The sequence below is a fragment of the Oryzias latipes genome, chromosome 1, assembly GCF_002234675.1.
Source record: "Oryzias latipes chromosome 1, ASM223467v1".
Classification (NCBI taxonomy): Eukaryota; Metazoa; Chordata; class Actinopteri; order Beloniformes; family Adrianichthyidae; genus Oryzias; species Oryzias latipes.
The window spans coordinates 10,645,916-10,659,039 of record NC_019859.2 but is presented as its reverse complement, the minus strand read 5'-3'; positions in this window follow the sequence as shown (position 1 = coordinate 10,659,039).

The following is a 13,124-nucleotide window of genomic DNA, read 5'->3' as shown; positions in this document are numbered from 1 at the left end:
ATTATGCAGTAAAATTTAAAAGGCTGTTTTGAAATTATGATAAAATAATATTTAAAGCAAACCAAAATATATCACATAAGCTAAGGTCAATAAGCAGTTTAGCAGTTTTTACAATACATTTTATTTGCTTTTTGAATTCTAAATATTTTTTAACTGTGTTTCTGCAACAGCAATATTTTTAACACTCACTTAAGCTTCATGCTGAGCCTCCATATCTAAGCCTAACGCTGACACTGCAACAACCCAATTTCCCAAGGTGTGATCAATAAAGTATCTTTATCTTTATCTTATCAATATATGCTGTCTGAGCTGTGAATCCAAACAACCAGATCTTACCTCAGAAAATTGGTGAACCTCAAAGATGAAGCTGTTAAATTTAATTTTTTCCCCCAATTTTATTTAAAATTTGCTTTACTGGAAGATCTAGCACAATGACATGGTGTCCCTCAATGGACTGTTGTGTTAATTACCCTGCTGGCTCTGAAATCATTGGTCGTCTGGGTCCTTCCTTTCACGCCTTCTAAGATTTTTCTGCAGCATGTGATGATAACAAAATAGTAACAAACCTAAAAACATAAATACCTGTGTAATGGTAGCACCTTAGTCCTGACAGATGTGCTTTAATTTTGTGAGTAGCAATTTAAGAGATGTGAAAGTTGTGAACATGTTCAGTTAACTTAAACAACAACTTTGTGTTCTGGGACATAATGAACAAAATAAATGTAAAAGGAAATTGCACATTTAAAATAATCATAGAATCCCTCAGTATATTAAACCTCTGGTCAAGCTCAATAATTCCAATGTTTTGATCTTAAGGAGATTTTTACATTCTCTCTAGAAAAATCAGAAGGGAATGATTCAGACTGTCTGTTTATTTTTGAATGAAGTAAAACCTTAAATTGAAACCAAACATTTAACATTTAAAGCTGCAGTTCATAAAAGCTTCCACCAGGTCTTGTTGCTTCAGTCTTCAAAGAAATGGTGCAGCACCATGGCGGGAATTCACGCAGTCTGAGAACTGAGAGGATTTTTCCTGCTGGGATTTAACTGGTTGAAAGAACAGACCCACAGAAGGCCGTACTATTCCGGGATGTACACAAAGTACGGCGAAACCTGCTGGGTTTTGATGCGCCTGGTGTGTACACAACAAAAGTGGGAACAAAGCATCTGCTAGTGAAGTCTCGTGTCCTCAAACATCCAGAGATGAGCATTTTGAAGTGTTTTTGCTCAGAGTCAGATCTAAAATAAGCTCTCAGTCCCACTTCTCAGATATGTGAGTCTTGTTTTAGAGCATGTCCTCTGTTTGTGATGATTAATTACGGTTTTCTGAGCCTACACTTTGTCAAGGAGTGCTGTGAGCTTTTAAGACGCTGGAGCATAATTAAACATTTTGGCACATGAAATGACAATTAAGGAGAGCTATTTTTGTCCTGTGCTGTGTGACACACACGTGCTGCAATCAGCTCGTCTTGCAGAAGTTGTTGTAATGAGAAAGCAGAGAGTTTCCATGGAAACACTTGTTAAAATTCTTCAACATGTGAACCACCAAACTAACAACATGGTAAAAAAAAAGCTTGTGATTCTTCCGTCTAATTTAAGAAGACTTTTTATGTCAAATATATAATTCAAATAATGTTGTGGAGTTGGGAAAAGGAAACTGCCTTAAAGCAAAAAGATTTCCAATTTAACTTCTTGCACCTATTTTTTTCACTCTCATCTGAAAAAAAAACAAGGTTTGTTTCAACTTTTGGTGTTTCTAAATGTCAATCTGTGATTTTGCTTAACCGTGTTTGCCTCCCAAAATTATTTGAAAATGCCAAATATGAAAAGAAAACTTATCTATGTTGGTAAATTGAGATTTTTTTGTCACAATCTTCATTTCTGTTAGTTTTTTTTAACCTGTTTTTGTGTCTTGTGAGCGAGCGGGTTGGCTGTGGGTTCTCCTGTAAGACTCCGCCCCCTCTCCTGTGGCTCTCCATGAGTGGCCCACAGCTGCCTGCACTTTAGGTTAATTTCTTTTAGCTCTATTTAAGTGTCTCCGTTTCTGAGTGTTGCTTTAGTTCAGTCACCTGGCCTGGGGTCCTTACCTCAGTTGTGCTGTTTTTGAGTCCTGTTGCATTTGTGGAGTTTTTCCCACCTAGACTAGTGTTTGCTGCTATTAAAAGAACTCTGGATCTTCCCTCAACCTTGTTGACAAGTCCTGCATCTGGGTCATCCTGATACAGTGACATTTTTTTTGCTTCGTCAGATTTGAGCTAACATTATGTTTAGATTTTTTTGTGCCAAATTATGAGCTAATCTTTTTTTCCCTTTTTTGTCTAGCAGCAATGAATTAAAAATGAGGATTTTTGAAAAATAAAGGAATTATTTCTGCAGAGGGAAAGCAAATGTTAAACTTTAAATTCTTAAATAGGCAGGTCAAAAATGATATTTTGTAATCTTCAATGACCCTTCATTTACTAAGCCCTGAGCAGAGAACAAGACTAACTAGGAATGTCTTCATATTTTTGAGGAGCTGGTTTGAAATGCAGGGTGATCTTAACATTAGCTGTTGCTTTGCAGGCAGATTTTCTGTGAGCAGAGCTCCAAAGAGGTGAGCTACACGTGAAAGGTTTATCAGAATAACTGTGTGGACGTGGAGTCCACAGTTGAAATGAATGGTTGTCCAAGCTCTTCATCTGTTTGGTGCACCTGCAGCCTGAATGCTGACTGCTGCAGCTGCTCCATGCCTATAAATGTGCGACTCCTTATCCTGTCTTCTCACCTGGGTTCAGTTTGTTCACTTCCATGGTTTTTAGGTTGTTTGTTTTTGCAATTTAAGCAGCATTTCAATCTTTTTATTCTTTTTTCATAAAGAACTTTTAGTTTTAGTGACCTGCCTCCTCTCATCTTCATGACAGCTTAACAGCCACGGTTTCCCGTCTTATTTTGTTTTTGTTGACAGACGGCAGATTTTAGCCACAGATGATCTACTTTAAAGAAACTATATAAGGTTTTCTACACATTGTTTCCCGCTCAATTTCAGTTTTCTTAACTTGATACTCTGCTTTTTGCCTTTATTGAATGTCCACTCAAGTTATTATCCAGGTTCATTTGACCCCAAATGCTCAAAAAGGGATGAGACTGGTGGTAATCCTTAGATTTTCATGTAAGATGTTCAATGGTTCAACAGATTAGTGTTAATTTCTGTTTATTTTCTAGTTTTAAAGCCTGCAGCAACCCTTTTATTCAAGTTTAATTTCAAACAAAATAATTAAATAAGCAACATTTGGGTGTGATCAGAGGTGACACGCTTTTACTTAGTTACTTAGTTAAAATGGGCTAGATGCTATTTACAGTATTTTCCCACACATGCATAAATATTGGCATCAATTAGAGTAAATATGTAAGGTTTAACCAAAATACTGTAGTTTAACTTTGATTATTCCACCAAAATGAAGGCTTGGTTGCAACAAACATCAACATATTGAGGATAAATAGATGAAAGCATAAACAGAATGTGATATGTTTATTATTTGCTTGAAAACCTAACAAAAAAGAAAAAAGGCAGGCAAAAATTCAATTCCTTGCAGCCCCACCAAGCCCCTGTTTTATGGAATAAGCTCCCAGCTCTTGTGAGAGAGGCAGACACAGTTTCTACATTCAAAGTTAGACTGAAAACATTCCTCTTTGGACAGGCTTATTGTCAGACTAGTTAGTATTCTGAGATTACTTAACTTAATGTTAATGTGTTTAAATTAGACTTAATAACAATATCAATTAGTTGTTAGTAGCCTGCTAGAAGTTTGAAGCTGGGGTAACTATGGTGCACTGGGGTTCTGTCTTTTCTCATCTACTTCTACCCTTCCTCTCTTATCTCTTCTTGGTCATTGTTCATCATTTAGTTCTCCATGCCTCTGTTTAGAGCGGTGCGATTCATGTACTGTCCATCTTTTCCCACTCCCCTCCTGGGGAGTGGGAGGGCTTCCAGATTCCAGTTTGCTCATCGTGCTCCTGTACCTGACCGTGTACCTCGTCTCTGGCTCGTCTCTGCTCCTGCTCCTACACCTGGCTGTGGATCCTGTTTTTGGCTGGACTCGCGCCCCCGACTGTCCCCCCAAATTCATCTGGATGAAGATCATCTGCTGGACTTTAAATATGTAGTTGTAGAGTTAGATAAGTTCATTCTTCTTCATGAGTTCCTGTAATCGCCTGTCCGTCCTGGGGGAGGATCCCTCCTTCATGTGGACACCCCTGAGGTTTCTTCGGTTTTTCCGGAATCCGTTTTTTTAGGAGTTTTTCCTTACTGCGAAGGGGGGTCTAAGGGCAGAGATGCCAGTTTAGTTTAGTCTGTTTAGTTAGTTCAATTTAATATTTTCCTATTGAACTCTATGTATGTATGTTCATGATCCTTTTGATTTTATGTTTAACTTTTACAATTACCGATACGAAGCCCATTGAGACAACTGTTGTTGTAAATTTGGGCTATGAAAAATAAAATAAAATTGAATTGAATTGAAATATAGTGTTATATCTTAAAGACCCACTTTGCTGAAAGTCATGTTTTTAACACGTTCTTGTGGCATTTTTCTCATGATGGAGTAAATTTCATTTCTGAGTGTTTTTTCTTTTGAAGTCATGATTTAGGAGCAGACAAAGAAAAGCCATAGCAAAAAGCTTGTAGCAGTGATGTAGATGCTGCAATCGGTAGGTCACAAGCTGCCTGCTTCTCTCCATTTCTCATGCATCCACTTGTAGACAGATAGATCCATGATCGTCTTTGGTTTTTGTCGTCTGAGCTTGAATCTGGCTCAAAACTGTACAGCTGGATAGCTGCAATTTTGCTTACCTTTTTTGTTGCACCGGTAATGTTGGGGTTGTAAAGGGCTGTATGTTCAAAAAACTTTTTTAATTTTGACTAAAAACAGCATAATCATAGTAAAAAGACCACTGGGAAGCCTTTAAAAATAGCTTAAAAAAAGAAAATCAAAGTTTAAGAATTGGACATTAGCATTGTGTTCAAAAGTGCCTTATGACACACCCTTATAACATGGAAAGCCTTGCAGAAAGGACTGTAAGCAAGGGAAAAAAGTCAACATGTCATTTACTTTATCATCTGCCATTACCTGTTTGTACATGAAGTTTCACTTTGTTTGCCTAAGACTATAAATTAGCAAATCAATAGCCTTTGGGAATAAGTTTTTCACCAGCTATTTTTTTATTAAAGTAGCGGCTTGGGCAAACTTCAACTTAAGTAACGGTAATAATAATGTAGATTAATGAGTTCCTATTGAAGTACCGTACTTTGTGTCTAAAACTGGTCAATAGATCCACAAGCTGCAGAAGTCATGTTTGCGCTGGATTTGTGGGAAAAAGTTTGAATTACTCATTTTCTGGAGAATCTGGGTTGCAGGTGGCCTTGTTTTTTATGCAGTGCAACACTCTGAATTCAGCTGTTTGGAATCTTATATAGGAAAAGTAGATTTACCTCACTTTGATGCTTGTTGGACTTTTGTCAGGTAACAGGTATTGCTGAAATCTTTGGACTTCAGTTTAATGTTCATTGATGACTGTAAATGTTTGACTATATGATAATAAAGTAATTTTTAGATTTAAAAAACGTATAAAAATTGCAAACCACTGAAATGTTTAAAAATTTGTAACAAAAAGTCTGCCAACTTCTACAATGTACCTAACTTTTCTAAATAAACCAAAATTAAAAAAAGTAATTTGGTTTAAAGGTCAAGTTCTCACACTGTAGTTAAACACCTTATAAATTCTGTAACATACAAATGTTGGGCACAATAGTCTTGTGTTTGATTTTTCTGACTTTTATCATCGTTGTGGAATGTAATCAATTAATTTTTAGGTATTATTGATAAAATGTATGTTGAAATTTTAAAAAGAAGGAAATGTTTCAGTTTTTTAACATTTAATTTAACATTTTTATGTAAAATCAGCCTATTCTCTGACTATAGCGTAACTCCAAATTGTTTTTCCAAAGGACAAACATATTTGATTACGTCAGTCTTGCAGAGATTCATGGACATGTGAGCGTGCGGGTCAGCTTTTAGCAAAGGTTTTGCGTCACAGTTGCACATCTTTTCTTTGATTTATTGTTTTGCACATCATGGTTCTGCTGACCGAAATAAAAACATGAAAGCACATCAGGGTGAAACAAATGTTAGCTTAACATGAATGTGGAAGGCAAGGAGCGCTTAGGCACTCCTGTTACTCCACCTCAAGGCAAGTATTGATCATGAGCAGCAATCATGTTCAATACTTTTATTCTCTTTGTCACTGCCATCAACAAACCAATTTTGTTAAAAAAAAATCAATGCTTCTTGTTTTTTGTTTCCTTCAAATCTGCAGCTGTTGTTATGTTAAAATAAAAGTAAAAAAAAACAAACGGTGCAAATATAGATTAAAATACATTATTGGCTATTTTGCATATTAAATTTGAGGGTTTGCTTCATAGGCTAACATAGGAACTGCATTCTGACAGATAAAGAAACACAAATAGGCAGAATTGAAAAAAATATGTTTTCCCGTATTTATATCATCTAACAGGATCAAAGTAAAGTGACTAAAATTTGTTTTATTCTATAGCTACTATAAAAATGGTTAAAATGATTTGTTTGTTAAAGACAAAATGAACTATCTTAAGTTTTTTGTCACCAAAAAGTCCAAATAAATGATGAGATTTGAACTAAGTTGATGAATAATCAAAAAAGTTTCTGAGGGAAACTGTTTTTTTTTATACAGCTATAGCAGGAGCCACATTTAGCGAGATATAATTGTGTGACGGCCAACCTATCAAAAATCCATGACAATTTAAAATGCAATTGATTTCGCTTTTATTTAAAATTGTATTTTCAAAATTGTAAATTGAATTGTAACTTTTCATATTGACATGTAAATTTCATAATGGATTTCCATATCGCATGATCAACTTGCACATTAGTCAATTGAGAATTTGAATATTGGGTGAAAAAAAACGTTCATATCGCCTATCTTTTATTGAACCCTTACAATAACTTTTAATTCAAATCAACTATTTAATAAACATTTTTGAAATGGGAAACTTTTTATTTCTTGACACAGAACAGAAAACATCTAAACACATTCTTTAACCAAAACTACTGACAATTTTCTAATTCAAGACCAAAAATAAACTGAAGAAAATGTCTGTCTGAAAAAAACAGGGTTGACAACATTAACTCTGGGTTCACACGAAATTTCCCCTAATAATTATTGCTATATGCTGACTTTAAAACTCTCACAGTCCCATTCACCCAAACACACACATTCACACTGACGCCAAACACTGGTGCCAAGCTATAACCACCAGGTTCAATGAGGTGTTCAGTGTCTTCACACAATGGCAGGCAAGGCGGGAACCAAACCTGCGATCAGTGTTCGAATTAAAAATTAGACTAAAATTAAACTTTATTGCAGAGCTGCTGTATTTGGTTTGGTCTGACTGGGATATGAAGGTGTTTTAATGGTCACTGACAAAAACCTTCAAGAAGATTTGACTGAAAATGTAATTTTAGTTCATGCTTATCTCTTTAAGAACAGCAATGTTTACAGGTTTAGAATCTAAATTTGTTGCATGCCTTCATCCACGGGCTGCCCCCGTCCCCCTTGCGTCCCTGCTGGCCTGCTTTTTCTAAAAAATACGCTGACCTAGATCGGTTCTGAAAGTGAGAAATGAGGCAGCCGCCTGCTTCTCGGTAAATTGGCTCTCATGGCATTCGAGGCGAGTCATGAGCCGGCCCACAGAGACGGACTGCACTACAGAAAATAGATCCCATCAGCTTCTCATCAGATCTAAAAGGGACCAAAGGGAGAGTTATTATACCACAGCTGTGGGCTCCAGGAGGTGATTTCCGTCACTGACCTCCTCCGTGAGGTTGTCAGTGGAAAAACGTGCGTTGGTTTCTCTAAGAGCTGAGATGGGATGTCTGGTCAGGCAGGGCCATGCATCTGAAACCTCACAGCTACCTAGACCACACTGCAAACTATTTAATACTCGCAAAGATATAAACGTTGTCTTTAAACATTCAAGATATTTTACCAGGTTTTAAGTTACTGGTCTTTCCTCCACACCTTTCCAAGCTTTTCTCAAAATCAGCACAGCTGAGAATTGTTTGTCTCATTTAGAGCTAAGATCTAGAAAAAAAAGAAATTGTTATTAAAATGATGATGTTTGTGAGAAATCTAAAGACAATATTTCTGAAGCCAAAATTTAGATTTATGTTCTATAATAAGAGCTAGTTTTAGATTTTATGAAGATTTACTACATTATATTTACATTTTGTTCTAAAATGAGTCATTTCCACTTATTACATTAGTTTTTGTCACTGTTATGAAAATGAACCATAATTATGTACTGTCTATTTCGGACTGTAAGTCACACCGCAGTATCAAATCAAATCATATACAACTTTATTTATTAAAAAGCCCTTCTCATAACTTGCATAACTCGAAGTGCTTTACCATTTGAAACAAAAAAACAACCCATCCTTCACCATTCCCACTCCACTCCATTAACACATATGACACATAATTACAGCAGCCAAAGATTCCAGAATAAAGAAGAAAAAAATCATAAATAAGTTGCACTTTTAGTAAAAATGGATTTAACAAAATATGGGAACAAGAGCAGACATTTCATCTTCAAATTCAAATCATAACAATGGAATAATAACAATAATGGACTGAATATGTCTGCACCATTTACTGCTGTAACACCTTGATGCTTAATAAGCTTCATGAAACATAGGAGGATGTTGTATATTTATAAGCAGTTACTCAGATAGCCATGGCATAAAAACACGCTAATAAGTCAACTAAACCTTCATCACTATAAATCACTGAATCTGTAGTGTTCTTTATTCTCTGTGTCGCTTTGGAACAATTCTGCCAAACCCAATGGAAGACAGAGCAGCGCTTCTTCTTCTTTATTTATTTATTTATTTAAAAAAAAGTCACATTTAAGTCGCACTCCCGTATAAACTATGCAAAAAAAGAACAACTTATACTCCAAACACAAAAAGGAAAATCCATCCTTCCATTTACTTAACACGCTTTACCCTTTTCGGTTGCCAGAGTCTAACCTGGCTACTGCTGGGCAAAGATGGGGTCCACCCACAGATTGTCAGTCATTAAAACTCAATAATACAAACCATTTGCTTAGAACTAGCAAAAAAAATACACTTGTTGTTGTGCTATATAACATTCAATTTAAAGTTATTCTATCTAGCAGTAAGCTTTTTTTTAGCTTACTTTTTGAATGTTTTTATGGAACTCCTTGTTTTTTTTATTTATTTTGATATCCTTTTAAAACATTTCTTGTTAAATAAAAAGGACTTGCTGCACAAACAGATAACTCTACTATTTTTGAGTGTTCTTTTCCTATTTTTAGGCTACCTCTTTCTGTAGTCACGTGGCTGTTCTGGCAGTTTGAATTGGCTTTGCTTAACCTCATTCAAAGTCATGTCCTCTTTGCAGACTGCTTCACATTCACACGGCGCTGTCAGGATATTCAGCTGAAGCACAACCTGCTATCGTTATTATTAATAATCCTTTCTGTGTCATGGGTCCATCTTCATCCATAGAGACTTTTTCCAGTGAAAGTGCCACCTTTTGTTGTGTTATCAAATGCTTTTTCAAGGCTTTTCTCTTGCATCCAGTAAAACATTAGGCATTGTGGGTGTTTCTTAGTTTACTTATGTTCTCTATGAGCCCACACAATTAATCCCCCGACCTCTGACCCGTACCACCCAGCTCTGGCCCATATTGAAGCATATTAACACCCTCCTACGCAGACAAGACAGAGAGGAGTTTTAAAATAATTGGAAATAAACAACTTGAGACAAAAGAGGGCATTTCTGTGTGGAAAAGAATAAACAGAAAGAAGGGTTCCCATGGAAACTAAAGAGCTGTGTCTAGTTGGTCTCATCAAGTCCGAAATAGAAATGTCAGCGCTGGCCCTGCACAAGGAAGGAAGTTTGTTAGAGTGTGCTGTTGAGCTCATCAGAATTTTTTTTTCTAGTTTAAACATTGTTCTTTATTATATATGTCTACAACGGGCCAAGTCCCATTTATTTATTTATTTGGTTTTTATTACTTCAGTCCCAATTAGAACTGTCTCATGCATGTACTAGTGCAAGTGTATTAGTGTATTAGTGCAATTATGTCTGTTAATGTAAAAGTAATTATGATTTCAAGAAGATGGCATCTTATGCTTTTATTTTCCAAACAATTTATGAATTAATATCTTAAATAACGTTCATTTAAATATTTATTTAAATGATAATTTCTTTGTTTTTTTTTTGCTTGAAATAAACCAACAAAGCAACCAAAACTGCAATATAAGTAATATGGAAATGTACAGCTAATTTGATTTAAAAAAAATGATAATAATTTAAAATTTTGATTTAAACGATTCACATTCTCAACATGTGCCAATGCTTTGGAAAATTGTATGTAATTTCTATTCATACGGGGAAAAAAATCAATTAAAAATGGTTAAAAAACAAATGTATTCAGCTTCCCCAAGTTAACACATGGAGTCAGATCAGGTATGCAGGAAGCTCCCATGCTTGCTTAAGCCTTCATGCAAGCATTGAGAAGAGTTCCAGTGTTTTACAAGCAAACTTCTTTGTACCTTTTGGATCAGGGGAACCTTTCTAGGGGCTTCTTGGCCACCGCTGTGACAAAGCGGTGACATCCTCCATGCTGCTGTCTCTTGTCTGATTCCCTGTTTGTTACAAGGAGACCAAAGAAGAGAAAGAAGCTGCACTATCTGAAAGAAACACATTTATTTGCAGAGCATATGTCTGCTGTGGAGGACATCACTAATGCGATCTCTGTGGTCTCAAGTAACAGCAATCCCAGACTGAGTGGTTAAGACTGTTGCTTGAGTTATTTTCTCTGACACATGACACACTTCACCTTCATCTTCATCTTCACTAAAAGCACTTTCCCCCCCATTTGTTGATTTGATGAAATCCGGGTTAAAACTCATCCATCAGCGTGTCTGCTGCTGAAGAGCGGGAAAGATGTGGAGACAAGTTTCAAAATCCACAACGACTGAAACACATTGGTGGAAATGACTGACAAATGCGTAAAGTTCCTTAAAGACAGAAAGAGTTAGGCTTTAATCTCTTTTTGAGAATTTTTTTTTTGTTTTCTTTACCAAGAACAATTAAAATAAAACTAAAGCAACCATTACCACTTTGGCCAAAAACTGCCACAAAATTGTCTAATTATGCAGTAGACTGTGTTAAATTCCCTCGTCTCTGTCAGGTGTGGTTGCTGGAAAATCCCTCTCATGTAACCTAAAAAAACACATGAAAGACAAATATAAACTCAAACACTTCCAGTTTTATGGAAGTACATGTTTATAAATAGGATAATTATTGTAATCCAGTCTGCTGTGACTTGTCTTGTCTTATGGGGCCGTTGCTGTTAGTCAACATGAAGAGGACTCAGTACGCTGGTGTGGGTAACAGAACGTTTGCTGCAATTCCTCCCTTCTGCTTCAGCGATTAACTTCAGCAATCAGGCTGTTGTTTCAGCATGGTTCACATAACACATTACTTAAAATACAGTACTGGAAATGTTTGTGGATGCGAGAAAAGTTAAAAACACCTTAATAAGTAAATGTAAAAATTGATCTTTGAGGTTTAGTTTGTGTGGTTCTTCATTGTCTTAATTTTCCTTCAGTTCATTGCTACTTGCCAAACTCCAGGCACTCCAATTTCTATTCCAAAAACACATTTCATTGGCTAAATGATGACAAAATTGTCCCTTGGATATTAATAAGTGTGATTGTCTGTCTCTGTTTAAAAGATGATTGAATATCTTTTTCGTTTTGAACAGAGACAGACTGCCACACATTTACATTTATATGAATGAAGGGACGTTGGCGCAGTGGTGGTTGCCTCACAGCAAAAAGGTGCCAGTTCAAGTCCCAGCTGGGACCTTTCTGTGTGGAGTTCGCATGTTCTCCCTGTGCATGCATAGGTTTTCTCCAGCCACTCCGCCTTCCTTTCACCCTCCAAGAACATGCTTCATTGTTTACTATAAATTGTCCCTAGGTGTGATTATGTGTGTGATTTGGTCAGAAAATGGATGGATGTATGGATGGACGGATGGATGGATGGATGGACGGTTGTAAGACACCAAAGCTTTTAAGAAAATTCAGTCACCAATAATGACTAAGAAGTGATTGGAAAGATCTTTTCACCACTGAGTTCTCAAAGCTTTCATTCAGAAGTTTCATATACCAGATACAACTAATGTTTGTATTAAACCTTTTTAATTTTAATTATTTTTCAACAGGAACCAGAAGTGCAATGATTTCCGTGGCTTTTGCCGCTTTCATGCCTTCACCCATGAAAGCGGTTTAGCAAGGTTTTGCATATTTTTCCACTTTATCAAAAGCTACTTCCCTAGAAAAATTTTTACTTCATAAATTCCCAGATGGCCCACCAGAAAATAACCTGTTCCAACCTCAGAAATGTTTGCTTGAGTTTGAGATCCACTTGACAGCTTTGCAAAAATCGATTTTGTAATGTTTTAGGTCCTCTCTCTTTACTTTCTGATATATTACAAATTACTATTATTAGAGCTGTTAAAATGTTTAAGATCCTTTGTTTGTACAGGGCTGCACAGTGGCATAGTGATTAGCACTATATGAGAAGGCGAGAAGGCCCTGGTTCAAATCCTGACTGGGACCCTGGAGTTTGCATGTTCTTTCCGTGCGTATGTGTTTTTTCTTTAGCTTCTCCCCACAGTTCAAAAATATGTTTCATATAGGTTAATCGTTTACTCTAAAGTGTTCCTAGGTGTGGGAGTGATTGTGTACCATGAAACAGACTGGCAACCTTTCCAGGTTGTATCCCACCATCGCCAGGACAACGAAGATAGCAGGTTAGGCAAATGGATGGGTTATTTGTTTACAGTATTCTGCCTTTTATAAATGAGAAATGAAGCCAACCAAATCATGTTTGGGCGATGTCACAGTTGAGCTCCATGACTGCCTGTAATGATTTACGTCAGCTTATAAAAGCATCACTGGTATGTCAATGCTTTATTTGATGTACCGCTTATGACACATCACTTAAATGAGC